Source organism: Saccoglossus kowalevskii, chromosome 12 (genome assembly GCF_978046115.1).
Source record: "Saccoglossus kowalevskii chromosome 12, keSacKowa6.1, whole genome shotgun sequence".
In the NCBI taxonomy this organism is placed as follows: domain Eukaryota; kingdom Metazoa; phylum Hemichordata; class Enteropneusta; family Harrimaniidae; genus Saccoglossus; species Saccoglossus kowalevskii.
In genome coordinates this window covers 8,326,188-8,341,779 of record NC_140652.1, presented here as the reverse complement: position 1 = coordinate 8,341,779, position 15,592 = coordinate 8,326,188, and the positions used below count along the sequence as shown (strand labels likewise).

General features: G+C 34.5%; 1 long non-coding RNA gene across 1 annotated transcript; it reads left to right on the top strand.

Moving 5' to 3' along the window:
• The first annotated feature begins 11,477 nt into the window (after window positions 1–11,477).
• Window positions 11,478–12,651, top strand: LOC146735473 (uncharacterized). Its single transcript, XR_014931083.1, has 2 exons — window positions 11,478–11,565; window positions 12,555–12,651. It is a non-coding gene; the product is annotated as an uncharacterized LOC146735473 (long non-coding RNA).
• The last annotated feature ends 2,941 nt before the right edge of the window (window positions 12,652–15,592 follow it).

Below are 15,592 nucleotides of genomic sequence, written 5' to 3'. Positions count from 1 at the left end.
CGTAATCTAGTCTCATTATCAACAATTTATTTGCCGTTTTATTTCTACCACCCCTTATTACATAGCTTTACGTAATCTAGTCTCATTATCAACAATTAATTTGCCGTTTTATTTCTACCACCCCTTATTACATAGCTTTACGTAATCTAGTCTCATTATCAACAACTTATTTGCCGTTTATAATTTGTAATCTTTGATCGTTAATGACACAAGGGTTTAAACTTCCACTATCTTCTTACTAACTTGGCCCATTCAAAGACAGAAATAGAATCACGCATATTTGCAATTTTAGACCAACAGAAAAAGCAGGAAGTAGGTACTAGGCTCTAGGGAGTTTCACATTCAAATGCGTGTACATCAACATACAATAGCCATAAAACATACAAAAGTCATAAAACATACAATAGCCATAAAACATACAAAAGTCATAAAGAGCAACATTGCTGTACAAGTATATGCATTTTATTGCAAAATGATCTCTGGCACTGAAAGATATTTTAGGTAAATCTACTTGGGCTTAATACAGAATGAATAATTGTGTACATACAATCATACCTCATCATACTAGCCAAGTATGATTACCTACGGTGATTTGCTTGAACATTATAAAAACAAGCACAAGTAGTACTCAATATGTATTTATACCACAACCATGTAACACGCAATTAAAAAAACATCGTACATTTTTTTTCTTCCATTTTTTTCTTGCATGATTAATAAATTGTTTATGTACAGGACACTTTGTATGCAGTCTACTTTTACAGTATGCATGCCATAATGCTTATTACCGACTGTATACAACATATTTATTAGAAAAAATTCTCGAACATTTTACACGATGAATATGTTGATTTTAGTATTTTCAATATTAAACATGCACGATGCTCAAGTTAGTAAATTGAATGACGCAGCACTGGACAGACATTAATTCTTTCTGATCTAATCGTTTTTTCTTATTTGTATACAGTTATAATTATTGATATTGAAAAATTATTTAAAACAGCAAATCGCATGAATCCGCTATGCGATGATTAGAAATTCATTAGGAACTGTGTAAATGTTTTTGGAGATTCAATGACGCAACCTCTTTCAGCGGACCAACGTCGCGTATTAATTATTCAAGCTTAGTAGCAGAACGCCTTTTCTGGGTCGTGTTTTTGACGTTTATCCGACAAAACGCAACTCTTACACTATGTATTATCATAAATAATATGTGCCACGAGATTGATTCAAATATTTTGATAAATTATACAAATGCCTAAATGTCTGGTTCCAAATATCACTCGTGTTGCGGGGTTCTTTTACCCGTACCAAATGAATTATTTATACCTCTAAATGTATAGAGTGGTTGTGACCAGTTCAGCAATATGTTTGGGAATACGAACATATCAACACAGCATACTAGAGAAGAGAACTAATCAGTAACAAGTAAAGGAATTTAATTAATCACGGAAAACAAATGCATTACAAATAACATTAACCGCTCCATAAAGAAGGTAGGGAAATAAATATATACGGTTCGCTCCTTAAACAAGGGATATAAATATATACAGCTCGCTCGGGGTTATGCGCACCAGCGCATGTGATGGAATAATGCCCCAGAGCTGACAAACACGAACGAGTAACTTATGATAGAATAAATGATAGATTAAAAATAAATAGACTTATTGATGTAGCTACACAACTTTCAAACTAAATACGGCATTCCCTGTTTCCATCGTTGCCTAAATTATTTGGTTCGTGCACGTAGAATAGAATAGTCATAAAACATACAAAATACGTTTCACAAAAATTAAATTAATAATTAAACACTTGACAGCTAGTGCCCCAGACTAATGGAAAGTGTGGGTGTGAGGTGCATGCGACTCACATTTATGTCCGTACGACTTGCAGTTATGCCCGTGATGGAAGTCAGCGCTCGTTGTACGACGAACGGAGTGTAGTCACCACCAGGTTAGCAGAATTGGAACGATAATACACGTTGAGACCATTCGCTCGCAGAAACCCAGCGCTGGTTAGTCTTCAGGAAATGTTCCAACAGCCATGTGCGTCACCACAACTTTTAGAATCTGGGACCAATTTTGTCAAAGGTCAAAGGAAGTTGAAATGATTGCAACATTAATGTCCCGTATGTAAATAATGAAAATCTACCTATCTCCTACCTCGCTGTCATATAGGGGTCTTATCCTTAACTGATAACCACAGTGAATATATTTTAATACAGATCTTGTGACACTATATATAATCACCGCTGTGATATTCATAGTCACATACATTCACTTTGGCACGACATAATTGACCTGTATGTTCGAGAAAACCCGTTTTTACCGGAGCTTGGCTGGACCTGTTTACTACATCGTGATTTTCAAGGAAATAATCCCTGGGCCTTTAAGATAGAGAGTTTGTAACCTTTGTTTGTAAGAGAGATGGGGAGAAATGGGTGAATAAAGCTGGACTATATGTAATGAATTAATGTATTTTCCTTTCGGTCGAATCTGGTATCTCCACGTGTAATCGCCAACAGTCAAATGAGACTGTGGACTAAACTTGTTGCCATGCCCTTGCTGAGGTTACACAAGCAAACTAAAAGTTTGGAGAAAATTATGCAAACATCAACCAATATAGGTATTCTGACACACAGATTCAGGTGCATTTAGTTTACAGATAACTTATGCAAATAAGAGCATATGACAGACTTTAATAAATTTACTCATTAAGAATGTGACCAATCAACTCGCCACGTCCAAATTTGAATCGTATAGCAAATGTTCTAGAGTCCATTTTTTAGCAACGTGGATAACACAGGCAGAGGTAGCTGGAATATAAATGTAATTAATAACAAATATCCACTAGAAGTGTTTGATTGTTTTAGCTTTTTAAAGCGGGAGTGCTGGTATAATTAGGGCTAAACAATTCAGCAAAATAAGGAAGGATGTGTAGTCACGATTTCTAGTATTTAACTAATCTTATCGATTTGATTAGGACAATTTGTTGTAGTTTATGATAAACAAGTTAACAATAACGTCTTGGAAAAAAAATCTTAATTTAAATTTGGTTATTGCCAAGTTTCTTCTAGTATATCGTTGTGCAGCACATAGTAGTGCAACTGGTAGAATTCCGGGGAATTCTTTTCACAGAGACATGTAGTGCAAAATTAATGTCATCAGAAACGACACCATGGTTAACGTGTAAAATTCAGAAAATTTGATGTGGTTGAATTTGTTTTTGTGAGAAATTTTCGAAAAGTGTATGAATGGATATATAATAATAATATAAAATTCTACATATTACAAAAATAATAGTGGCAAACCAAATTACTTTAAAATTTAAAATTAATTTGAAATTGAAAAGAAAAAATATTATATGTATAGTTTGCTACAGAGGAATGTGAAGTATACTTATTTATGTTGGGCTAGGTAATATTGTATTGAAGCATTTAGGGGATTCTCAATTGTGTGGCAGGGCAGTTTTGAAAATAAAATAGGCTTGACTACAGAGCATGTGTAAAAATTTAAACCACATACAACTATACAATGCCATAAAGTCACCCAAGATAGGTAAATCAATGTATGTTCTGGGATTTATAGCTGAAACTGTGAAATCTACGAGATCGGACATCCACATCATTTGGTCACATATGAACGTTCAGATAAATTTCTATGAAAGTCCGTCTTTGACAAGAATGAAATCGACACTGTATGTTTATCATTTACTTACAGCCAAACACAGCATTGCATATGTATTGCCATAAACCCGGAACTCAAAACACCGCCCTTTGACATGCAACAAAAACATAATTTAATGATTAATGTTTGTGACCAGGAACATTAATAATCAGAATCAAATATATGCATTGTGATCACAATGAAAGCAACTCAAAGACGTTGCAAAATGTAAAAGAACACCTCCTTCGAAAGAACAAATTCAAAAATGAATTGTACTTTTGAAGTGTATGGAGATACAAGCGAAAACTCTTCACTGGCATCACAGAGAAATATTATTGCCCTGTCAACCGTTATACTAAATTAAGATTCCAATTGCCTTGTCAATGGTTCAGCGCACATGCGCACATGTTAATTGTATAGATAACATGTGATGCCACTGTGAGTAAGGTCGCTTGTCTGACTCTTGTTAAATAAAGAAGCCCGAGCGATCCTGACAGATTTTGTCGATTGAGGTGAGAAGTGATCAACACATTCACAAGTTTTCCCAGGTAACGCCCTGTACGGCATCTACGTTCAATCCAAAATAATGTCACAGCCTGAAGATATACTTATTTGTTGTTGATTCAGACCCAAATACAAACACTGGGCTGCAATGTTTACACGGAAATTGTACTTATTCATCGTGTATGCTAGCTACGTTCAATCTATAATTAGGTCACAGTCTGAGGACATAAGAATTTGCTGATGATTCAAACATTGGGCTACAATGTTAACACAGACAATGTAGTTATTCATCGAGTGTGTCAGCTACGTTCAAATAAAAAATGTGTCAGTCATATTTATTTTGCTGTTGATTTTTGTTGAGCCGACAGTATTTTCTCACTAATCACCTAGTGTTAATAAAAATGTGCATACTAATTATCTAATTAGCAAAATAATTCGTATTTTTTTGGCTTTTTCACTTTTATCTCAAGACTCATAATCATATTTCAATGAAAATTTGATTTTCTAGGACACTGCACAAGCCTTATTATTTTACATTAAAATATTCGTATATTAATTACCCGATTTGCATAATAATAACTCAGTTTTCAGCTTGTCCATCAATATCTCACGTACTTATCTTATTTAAATGAGTCTTTGTTCATAAATACAAATTGCAACAATATAATGTAATATAATGTTTTGGGTTTATAGTTAATTTCTTAAATTGCATAATTATTAGCCAAATTTAAGCATTTTCACTTATTTTTGTATGTACTATTCATCAGAATTCAATAATGAAACGTTTGGAACCTACTTCTGAACACAGACAACCGTGGTATATCAAGTATGTTAGACCGACTTGCATAAATTGAAAATAACTTTCATCTAATCATAATTCTGCACATTGGTGAAATATTTGTTTTAATTATTAAATGGCCCGTTTATATAACGATTTTCTTTTATCAATCACGCCACGGCTGTCCACTCATCTTTGCAAATAGAAGACTTAATCTGCATCTACACTAACAGTGTAGTTGTCGTAAAACATTACCTCATGATGACTGATATTACCTGTACGATTAATTAGCTAAAGATAATGTCTGAATACGAGAATGAATCTGGCAAACCAATGTATTATGATATGAAATTTATGTATAATCGCTGGAAAATGTTGTACGATTTCACCAAAAATATTAATATATGTTCATGTACATAGATGGTAGGTGATGAAACTTCATCAGGAAGATAAACGTAACCCTAATAAGTACATATAAATATACATTTTTGGCACTATTCATTATTGCACACTGAAAGTACAAGTGAAATGTATACAGTGGATGCAAAAAGAAAACGTGCTGCTCTGTTATCTGTTGTGTCAAGTTGTTATGTCATTACTTGAGCGCACATGTTAATTGTATTATCAACTGTGCAACCCCAGCCTGGCCGTTGTCAAAGACAGAAGCCAGAACGAAAGTTAAGAAGTGATAATGAACACATCAACCGAACATGTTTTTCCCAATTGTCAGGTCGTGGTGCTGTGTTTTCTATTGTTGGTGCAATATTGCGTGTTTACTATATTGTACGCATCTTTACAATATGCCATGAGCCAATGGGGTTGGGCGGTACCATCCAAGGGGAATAATGCTCATAGTGTTTTTTGGTAAGCTATCCATCTGTACAGTTAGAAAAAATGTGATAGCACTGCATCAGTGGCAGCTTTATGTGTGTTATCACCCTTTATATATCCTAACTTAAAACAGGCGTTTTTGGAAAATAAAGTGAAAATCGTTTTGTTTTCTTATACGCAAACGCTTATATTTTATGAAGAGTTATTACAAATTTAGGAATATATTTGAACACAATAATGTGTTGCCCCTTTATTGGGGAATTGAGATGAATTTTTTATGTAACTTGTATATTTACAATATCATTGTTGTATGTATTACCCCTCCTCCGGTTTCAAATCAACAAAAGAAATGCTATATTTTATATTTTCTCAAGTTTAATTTAATCAGTGTACTGTTATTTCCTTTCTTTCAAATCAATAATATCTGTGTACAAGCTAAACACCTGTTAACCAATATTTCTTTTTAATATTATTTCTAAAATTGTTATTGTTACTTGGAAAACATGATTTACAGTCTACAAATAGTATTTTGTCCTGAAATGTACTTTGAGTTTTAGTAATGTGAGTAATGTTATGTTTCAGTACAGTAGAGTAATGGATTTCATAAATATTTTTCAAAGCTAATTGTTTCATTAATAACATATATTACAGTTTCTATTTAAGGTATATTCTGGTGGTGGTGATAGTATTAAGTATAACGTACTTGTCTGATTAAAATCAGATCTAATTGGCTTGTTTAAATTTCTTTATTTTTATATTAATTTTTTTTAATTTCTTTATTTTCGTATTTTTAGTATTCTTTTTAATTCTTTTTGTTTAATTTTTACTTTAAAGTATAATTATTTTTTTAGTCCGATCATCAAAGTCCATAAATAAAGAAATTAAAAAACAAATTAATAACAAATGAATATATAAATTTAAACAAGCCCAATTAGATCTTATTTTATTCAGATTGGGAAAATATAAGATAATAGTTCAAACAGACATATAGACAGGTGCAGAAACGCATCCAACACTGAAATAGGACATTCACAGGGATGTCATTTATAGCAGTACAGCTAGTGCATGTGTGTGTGTTTTTTGTTGCATCTTCCAAAATATATTCCTTACAAATAATTGATAACCATGTCCAAGAAGCCAAGGATGCTGCAGAAATTGCTCGCAACAAAAACCTGGTATGGATCCTTGCAAGGCAAAAGGATTCAAGCAATTCCAAGCTGGACTGGCTTTAATATCAAAACCAGGGACCAAGAACAAATCTTAGAAGAAATTGTTGGCTACCTTCCAACCATCAATGCACCAGCTACAGAATTGACCACAGTGTTTGAAATTATCAACCAGTCAGAGCAAATCAGAATGGAATTACTTCTGGATACGATTGTGGTTGTGACTGATCAAGCTCTCTTTGCTAAAGCCACTGAAATTACCTGGACGCACAAAGAGCGTTTTTCCAACATTCTTCTTAGAATGGGAACATTCCATATTATCAGCAATTTTCTAGCTATCCTAGGTAAACGATTTCGGGATGCTGGTTTAAAGGACATTTGTATAGAAGCCAAGATAGTTGCTGATGGTTCTATCAAGGGAGTCCTAGAAGGGAAACACTACAATCGCGCTGTAAGAGTCCACAAGTACGTCTATGAAGCCCTGATGAGACTTGTATGGTCAGAGTTTATTATGTGGACAGAGGACAACATTCAGGAAAGGAGTGATATGATTAAGTTATTTGTAGATCAGGTGAGCAGCATGGCCAGCGAATTGAACCAACATAATTTTGACAATCTTCTACAAAGTCCACTATTACCAGAGGTAATGACCCTCTGGAAAGACTTCCTGGATCATCTACGTCATAACTATGGAGAGCTTTCGACATACTGGATGTCCTACATAGACATGGTGGAGAATGTATTACTTGGACTTTTGCGTGCTTCTCGTGAGAGAAACTGGGATTTGCACCTAAATGCCAAAAGATCAATGATACCATGGTGCTTTGCATATGATAAGATCAACTATGCCAGGTATCTGTCTCCATATTATGCACAGATGACTAATCTTCCAGAGACACATCCCAATACATCCCAATACATATGCAGCATTCAAGATTTTCAGTGCAGATGTCTAGCAACAACCCTTTTCGGCGTATTCCTGTGGACCAGACCACTGAGGTCACAGTTAATAAAGACACACAAACTCCTGGAGGGACAAATCGGTTCAGCCTGAAGGCTGGGGCTATCAAGCGGCACTACATAACAGCTGAGCACCGCAGTGCATTCCTGGGACAGTTAAGAGATATGGTGCACAATCCTAAATCTGAACTCCACCATGCAGAGTTACAGCATCCAAGAATGAAAACTGACGAGGCAGCTGTGTCAGCAGTTGTTGGGCTCATCCAAGGTTGGATCAACCCATTTGCTCAGAAGCATGACCTCATTAGTATCTCTACAGCAAAGGCAGTCCCTAGACACATCACTTCTGGCCTCATGAAGGCATATCAGATTGGGGAGAAAAACTATGCCACTTTCAAGAATGAAAGTCTAGAGAATGAACCGCCAGTAAAGCCATTCCATGAACCGATTAAAACTAACAAGCTGAAGACATTCAGTAACATGTGTAAGAAAAAGGAAGTGAAATCAAGTGGGAGAGCAATTATCTTGAAAGCAGACAGATCTTTGTTTGGTCGCATCATAGCAATTTCAGATACAGAAATCAAAATGGCTGCTGGTCATGTGATCACAGGAAGTTCATGACAGTTTGGTAGCTGCCAGTAAAGGAATGATATTTCATCCAAATCCATTGAGATTGAGTTTTTCTGGAGTTATATTTGTGCGTAATTTTTCACAAACCCAAGATGGTAACCCAATGATGTGGTCAGGTGACTAACAGAGAGGTGCATGCATCAGTTCAGCCATACCTATATATACCATAGACGATTCGGAAGTGTTTGTGCAGTGGTTGCCGTAATCAACCTTATGAAAATACAGCGGAAGAAGGAAGAAAGAAGAACTACTGCTCCGAAAACAATAGGGCTTTCAGCCTGAAGCTGAAAAACTTAAGTATGCAAACTACATTTTTTTTGGATTCCTCATCAAATTTTCTACAAACTAATATCCTATTAGTAGCTGATTGTAGTAATTGTTCTAAAATGAATGACAGATAAGTTCCCTTTTCAAGAAAACCAAGTTCATTCATAACTGTATTTTTCAGAAACTGTTATTTTCAGTGGGTCTTAATAAATGGTAATCACCAAGCAAAAGCTGCCAGTGCTGCACTGCTATCACGTATTTTCTGACTGTTGGGATACATACCCTGCCAAAAATCACTATGAGCATTATTCCCCTTAAATGGTACTGATTGCCAAAATTTGCGGGCCTGGCTCATGGCCTATTGTAAAACGTTTGTATCGATTTTGTTTTTAGACTTGTTTTAATCAAATCCGACTGCCAGTCATGAACGCCAAGGATGTGATATCATTTTCTTCATACAGAACGCGTTTTGTTTACATCTCAGCAGACGACATATTACAGAAGCTGGATTTTCAAGAGTCGGATACTTTACTAGACGTGTGCTGTGGAACAGGAGACAAAACTGGTGACTGAAAATTCCAGGATAAAGTCTACTACAGGTTAGAGACGATCAAGTACATTGGATGCAAGACTAATGTAAATACTGGCAACGTTTATATTCATTCCTAAAATGAAATAAACATTACTATTTCAAGTAAATTGTATTGACATAAATCTATTATAACCTATAAAACTATTAACATTTTGACAGAGATAGTACTGTCTAGATTTAGTATTTGATATACCAGTAATTTGTTGAATCAACCACCACCTTAAACTAATCTGTTTACCACTTTCCGTGGAAGACAATTGATATTACCAAGTCTTTATGTAAAAAGAGACAATGATATGATCTAAATCAAAAAGCTTTACATGACCAAATGCAGTATATTTATTTCCTTCTGTTATTTTTGCCGACAATTTGAATATTGCAAATAATTCTCAATCTGAAATAGACCCAGTGCAATTGCAATGTACATATAGAGTGCGATGTATTTATAGGTTGTGTCATTTGACCTGTCAAGTGTTCGTTTGTTTCACTTTGTCTTTATTGTTCGCATTTTAGCAATTGACATCAATCCGACAATGACAATATTGCATATCTTGTTGGTGATGCTGGAACTGGTGAAACATTCAAACCAGAATGGAAAAACTCATTCGATAAAGTTTTGGCCTGTTATGCTCTGCATTGGATTACTAACTGGTATGATACCTTAAAATATCTCCACGAATGCTTAAAACCATGCGGGGAGGGCTATATAAATATGTGTGTGGACAAACCATCAATGTTTGTCAATGTAATACAAGAAACTATCTCCGAGTTACCAAGATGGCAACAGTTTCTGAAGGTTTGTAAATTTTACAGTAAGATGTTTTGTGATATGGCAATGGGTAATCATCTGACAGTGACGTACATGACATATGGCTAGTTTTATTAGGTGTAATAATGGTGTAAGCTTGGATGCATATTACATTTACACAATCATTTAAATCTCAATAAAAATTTACACATCTAAATAGCTTAGTGTTTGATTCGAACTGTTTGTATTTTTTGCATTTATTACGATTGCATCAGCTTTGGTTGCATTACCTTTTTTATTGTTTAGCTTTGTTTTTCCTTTGGATTTTTTGGTCATAGCGACGTCGCCTGTTCATCCTTCAATGTCGGCTATTCTTATCATTGCAAAGTAGAATTTTCCAAGCTTAGGATTAGAAAAAGGTTAGTTATTTTGTGCCCAACAATTCATATATTTCTTTTGGCACTTTCAGACCTACTGACTCACTGTCTTTAATGTTATTTTTCTTCTGCTTTTAACATGAAACTTCGAGTTTCTTAATTCTGCAGGCGAGAGTATAAATTATGTTTTAATTACGTGAAAAAACTAGTGTAAACTTCGTCGTATTTCTGATCAATCACTGCTGATTGAAATAGTGACACCGATTCTGCATATTATGGACCACTGTTTATACAAACTTTTCTGTCTCTCACAGTGTGAAACCAATCTCCGGGGTAGATGTATGTTTTTGTGCTCCTCGAACCTTCTACCACATGTGTCTGTGTGTAGCTGTGAACGCATTTATACGATTACCATGTTAAATACATCATCTCCAATCTATGTCTACGTAGGGCAAAAGCCGTTTTGGCTTTTTTATATTTTGAACTTTGTGTGTCATAAGCAGCCATGATCCCGCATATAGCAACCAGCCTACATGCTTATTATTTTCAGTGGTTCTAATCATGTTGCTTGATATAATTCAAAATTCGTCAAATTGTTTGTGGGAAAAAAAGAACATTTCTGAAATAAGATTTAAGCGAACACTAACAATAGTTTTACCTTAGTTTTTAATTGGTGTAAATGATAATATATCTTAGATGCAAATAACCTCGTGACGTTTTGCTTCTCAAATACTGTATAATTCTCATGATTTGGGTGATATGACGGAAGATGGAACATTATTTGAAGAACATAAACTAGTTGCTTTCAATCTCTCTCTCCCATTACCTGTTTTTAATAAGCATTTTGTTAATCACATCAACCCATATTACGATACTCTTTCCAACTATGTTTAACACCACAGGGATTCCAGTATAAAATGTATGCACTACAAGGGAATGCGGAAGATTCTGCTGCAATTCTCAGAAAAGCTGGTTTTGTTGATGTCAAAGTAGAAGTGGATAACACGTTAAAGTTCTACACATTTGATAATGATTTGCAAACAAAAAGTAAGTTTAACTTACATAGCAAAGTATAATGTTAGTGAGGGTCAGTGAAGTGAAAAATACGATCTAGGAAAAATATTTCAACTAAAACTAGATGTTTGTCAAATATCTATCTCAGACAACTTTTATCAGACTTGTGTGTGTATAAGCATTTTTCACCTATGCATAATATTTGTATATAATTATCAGAAAGTGTCTATCCAGTGAAAGTACCAACATGCTTGCACAGATCGGTTTTAGACTCGATTAGTTCTACAAAAATAATTTTGAGAATAAGAAGATATGATCGCATCATTCCCGGTCTAAATAGCCTTTTATTTACTTCATGTAAACTACAAGTTTGATTTTAGAATTACATCAAGATGCTGGAGACTATTGATTAAATATTTAAAACTCGTATTCTACATATTACTACTTGATTAATATGTCAATTTCACAATTAGTGACTTGTGATGATTCTACCTCAGTCTGTGGGACACATTTTGTATCTGCACACACGGACATCTCATTATGGTCAATTTTAAGGCAACACTGAAAATATTTGTTGAAAAACACTTGATCAAGTGTTATACAATAATGTAAATAGTGTTTATTTTGCTAATTAATGGATATTTTTTATTTATGCGTCATGAGCTGCCAATCAGTATTTTAGAAAGCACAATAGAAGTTTTAGTTTTGTACACTAACATATACATTTATATTCATTGCACCATTAATCGCACGAAAGCAGACTCATTGTCATCTGTTTTCAAGGAACAGTGTTTCTATATACAAATTCAATAAGATATGATAATTTATTGGAACGCAAATTAATGATTCTGATTAATAGCCTGTCGATGAAATAGTTGTAAGAGATATGGGAAAATATAAAATATCTATATTTAAACCCAATTCTATTAACAACCTTGATAACATGACCCTTCACAAAAATATAACACCTCAACTATATATATGTTCACATTACTAGTATGTCGCCTCTGTTCCATTTCTAGGTTTTATTAAAACCTTTCTCTTTCACCTGGAGTGTATACCCGACGACCTCAAAGAAGATTTTTTAGAAGATATTTTTCTTCATTCTGATTCGAAAAATGAGAAGACTGAAGATGGAAAAGCAATATGGAAGATCCCTATTTTAACTGCTATAGTCAGAAAAAAGTAAACTAAATTCATTGCACGTTATGCCATGGCTTACATTCAGATTAACCTTTCTATTTTACATTTAATTTGCGTTGTGTCTTACTGATTTTCTCTATAGAGATTACTGTTTATTTTGAAAAGATCTGTGATTAGATTCAACATTCCTTACTATATAATCCATACAATCGTTAGCATGTTGTGTAGGGAAACCTGAGTCAAAACACAACTAAAGGACTTGGCGTATATGCTAGGCCAATCATCAGTTAGGTTCCCGTTCTTCTGGTCCACCATTACACGTTATGCCATGAAAATGTAATCATTATTGTAAGATTCTAGGCCCATTGGCCCCTGCCCCCATGGAATTATGTCCCCCAGTCAGTTGACCCCCGACCTGTTGTCCGGTTCATTTGCCCCCTCTGTATATTTCCCTTCCGTTTTGAATATAAAATTAAATAAATATTTCAAAATACTAAAATATTATTTGAAGTTTTATTAAAGTAGTAACTCCGAGTCTGAGTGTCGATCAGTAAATTAAGAGCTTTACTCTGGGCATAGTAATAGTGACCTAAGCATGACCTAAACAGATGTGAGTATATTTTAGTGTTTGTACAAGTTGCAGAGATTTATATTTATTACTAGAAATAAAATATCTCAAATTACAATGAATTGGCACCGGACCGAGGGGCAACGGGCCTGCTCCCGGATATTGTATTCTTCTTACATAATACCTGTAATACTTTAAACGCGTTTATACATCCCGGTCATGATTTTCTTTTAGTAGCTATTTGTTTGTAAAAAAAAATAATTGTATGTACTCTTATAAGTTGTGCGAGTGCACATCGTATGAATACAGCTTAATAAATACAAATGGCAAAAGATATCGTTTGATAGTAACACATCTCTTTAAAGTGTGGTTTCACTAAAACCCACAACGCAGAAATTTGAACTAAATTTACAAAAATCAATTATAGTAATCGAAGTTAAGAAAACTCGCAAACGGTGAACGTGAATTAAAATGAAATGATGTTGTAATATTTGTCTTGAAGTCCGAAACAATATTTCCGAAGACGGAAAAATAGTGGAAGTAGCAAAATGTTAATGAAAGTTCGAGAAGATGAAGAAGATTACGAACTTACGAAATTACGAAAATTTGAAATGTTGACTCCCAAGATGAATAAAAAAGTATTGGACGTTGTAAAATTTTTCTTTATGCCCTAAATCAGAAAACTGCTTAAGATGACAGGGAACTGTTAAGAATGTCTGCAAAGCGGTCTCGAAAGCCAAATTGTATTGAAAGTCGAATTTAGCAGATATCGGACAAGTTATACCGATTGTTGTTAAATCGTGTTTAAGGTCGATAAAAGTGTTCTGAAGATGGAAAGGGTCTTGATGTTGTAGAAGCTGTCCCGAATGTCACACTAATAGATATATTCATTTACATATTTGTCGTTTTAATATATTGTATTATATAAACTGTGATAATCATTCCTGAGTATAAAGCATTGATGCAGACTGTAAATAGCAAACAAGAACATATATATGAACCTTTTTACTTGATTGACAGATAAAACGTACACATACATATAAATATGTATGACGACTGGTTTCAAGAACTGTTTTCTCGGACTGAAACTCTTGGTAATCTTTGCGTCTAATCAACACCAAAGTGATTATCAACAACGATATGTTTATTTGTGTACACCGATGCAGATGAGTTCATCAATCAACAGATAAAGGAAAAAAACCTGGTATTCCACTAAAGCAATTGTGAACCAGCTACATGAATGGGCAATGGTAGCCTGTTCTGACAAGATTCGATATATATATATACTATAAATATATACTATTACGCGAGGAGATAATCGGGAGATCAACATTAAAATCCTTATTTCACGCTGTTTGACTCAACATTACGAAAAACACCATATCTTAGTTTTTCTGGTATAGCCAAGATTTTAGGATAAAGAATCGAGGTATTGTACCAGCCAGTTAGTATATTTTTGTTTTGTCACGCTCATTATATTCACGTTTCACGCGAAGTTAAGTGCCACTGGCTGTCACATTACCAACCTTGTGGATAACACGTAAATAATTGTAAGTGAAGTTGGGAAGCAGGAGTTGGAAGTTGAGGTCACCGTACCTTTGTGTCCGGCTGGCTAGTGATAGGTGGCTTTTCAGTGATTACTTTAAGTATGTTTCTTTAGATAAAACCTAATATTTGTACAGTGTAAGTGTTATCTTCCAAGCGAGTCGAAGCATATGTTCTTGTTTGCCATCTACAGTCTGCATCATTGCTTTTTATTCAGAAATCATTACCACAGTATAAATAATAATATATTTTAAAGACAACTATTTAAATGAATCTATCTACTAGTGTGACTTTCTAATATAAATGATCGAAAGAGGAAGTGTTTTTTGAACGCTCCTACTCTTCGCCAACTGGCGAGTCTTTTTTACCTTTGCAAGCACAGTGCTTATTTTTAACGTTTCTACTTGTTGTATATAGTGTTACCGGTTGTCTGTGAGTATTTATTTTTCAATTTTGTTGGTCAGTTTGTCGTTTTTGGTGTGGTTTTTTGTTTGGTTGTGAGTCGGAGCTAAGGCCGGTCAAGATGGCGGCCGCTCAATCAAAGGCTTCGACCACACCTGCTATTATTCTATTATTCGTTGTGAAAGTGTTGACGGAATTCCCGTCCAAACATATGTCGAAGCAGTGCCACTTCCAGAATGAACAAATCTGTTGTGATTTTCATGTCGTTGGTTGCATGTGTTGACAAGGTCTGTGCTAATGTGATCATTATTGAGGATTTTACTCTCTCTGTTGAACCACTTGTGCGACCATCCACCGAAGTGGTTTTATCGAATGTACCGCCATTCTTACGAAATACATGTA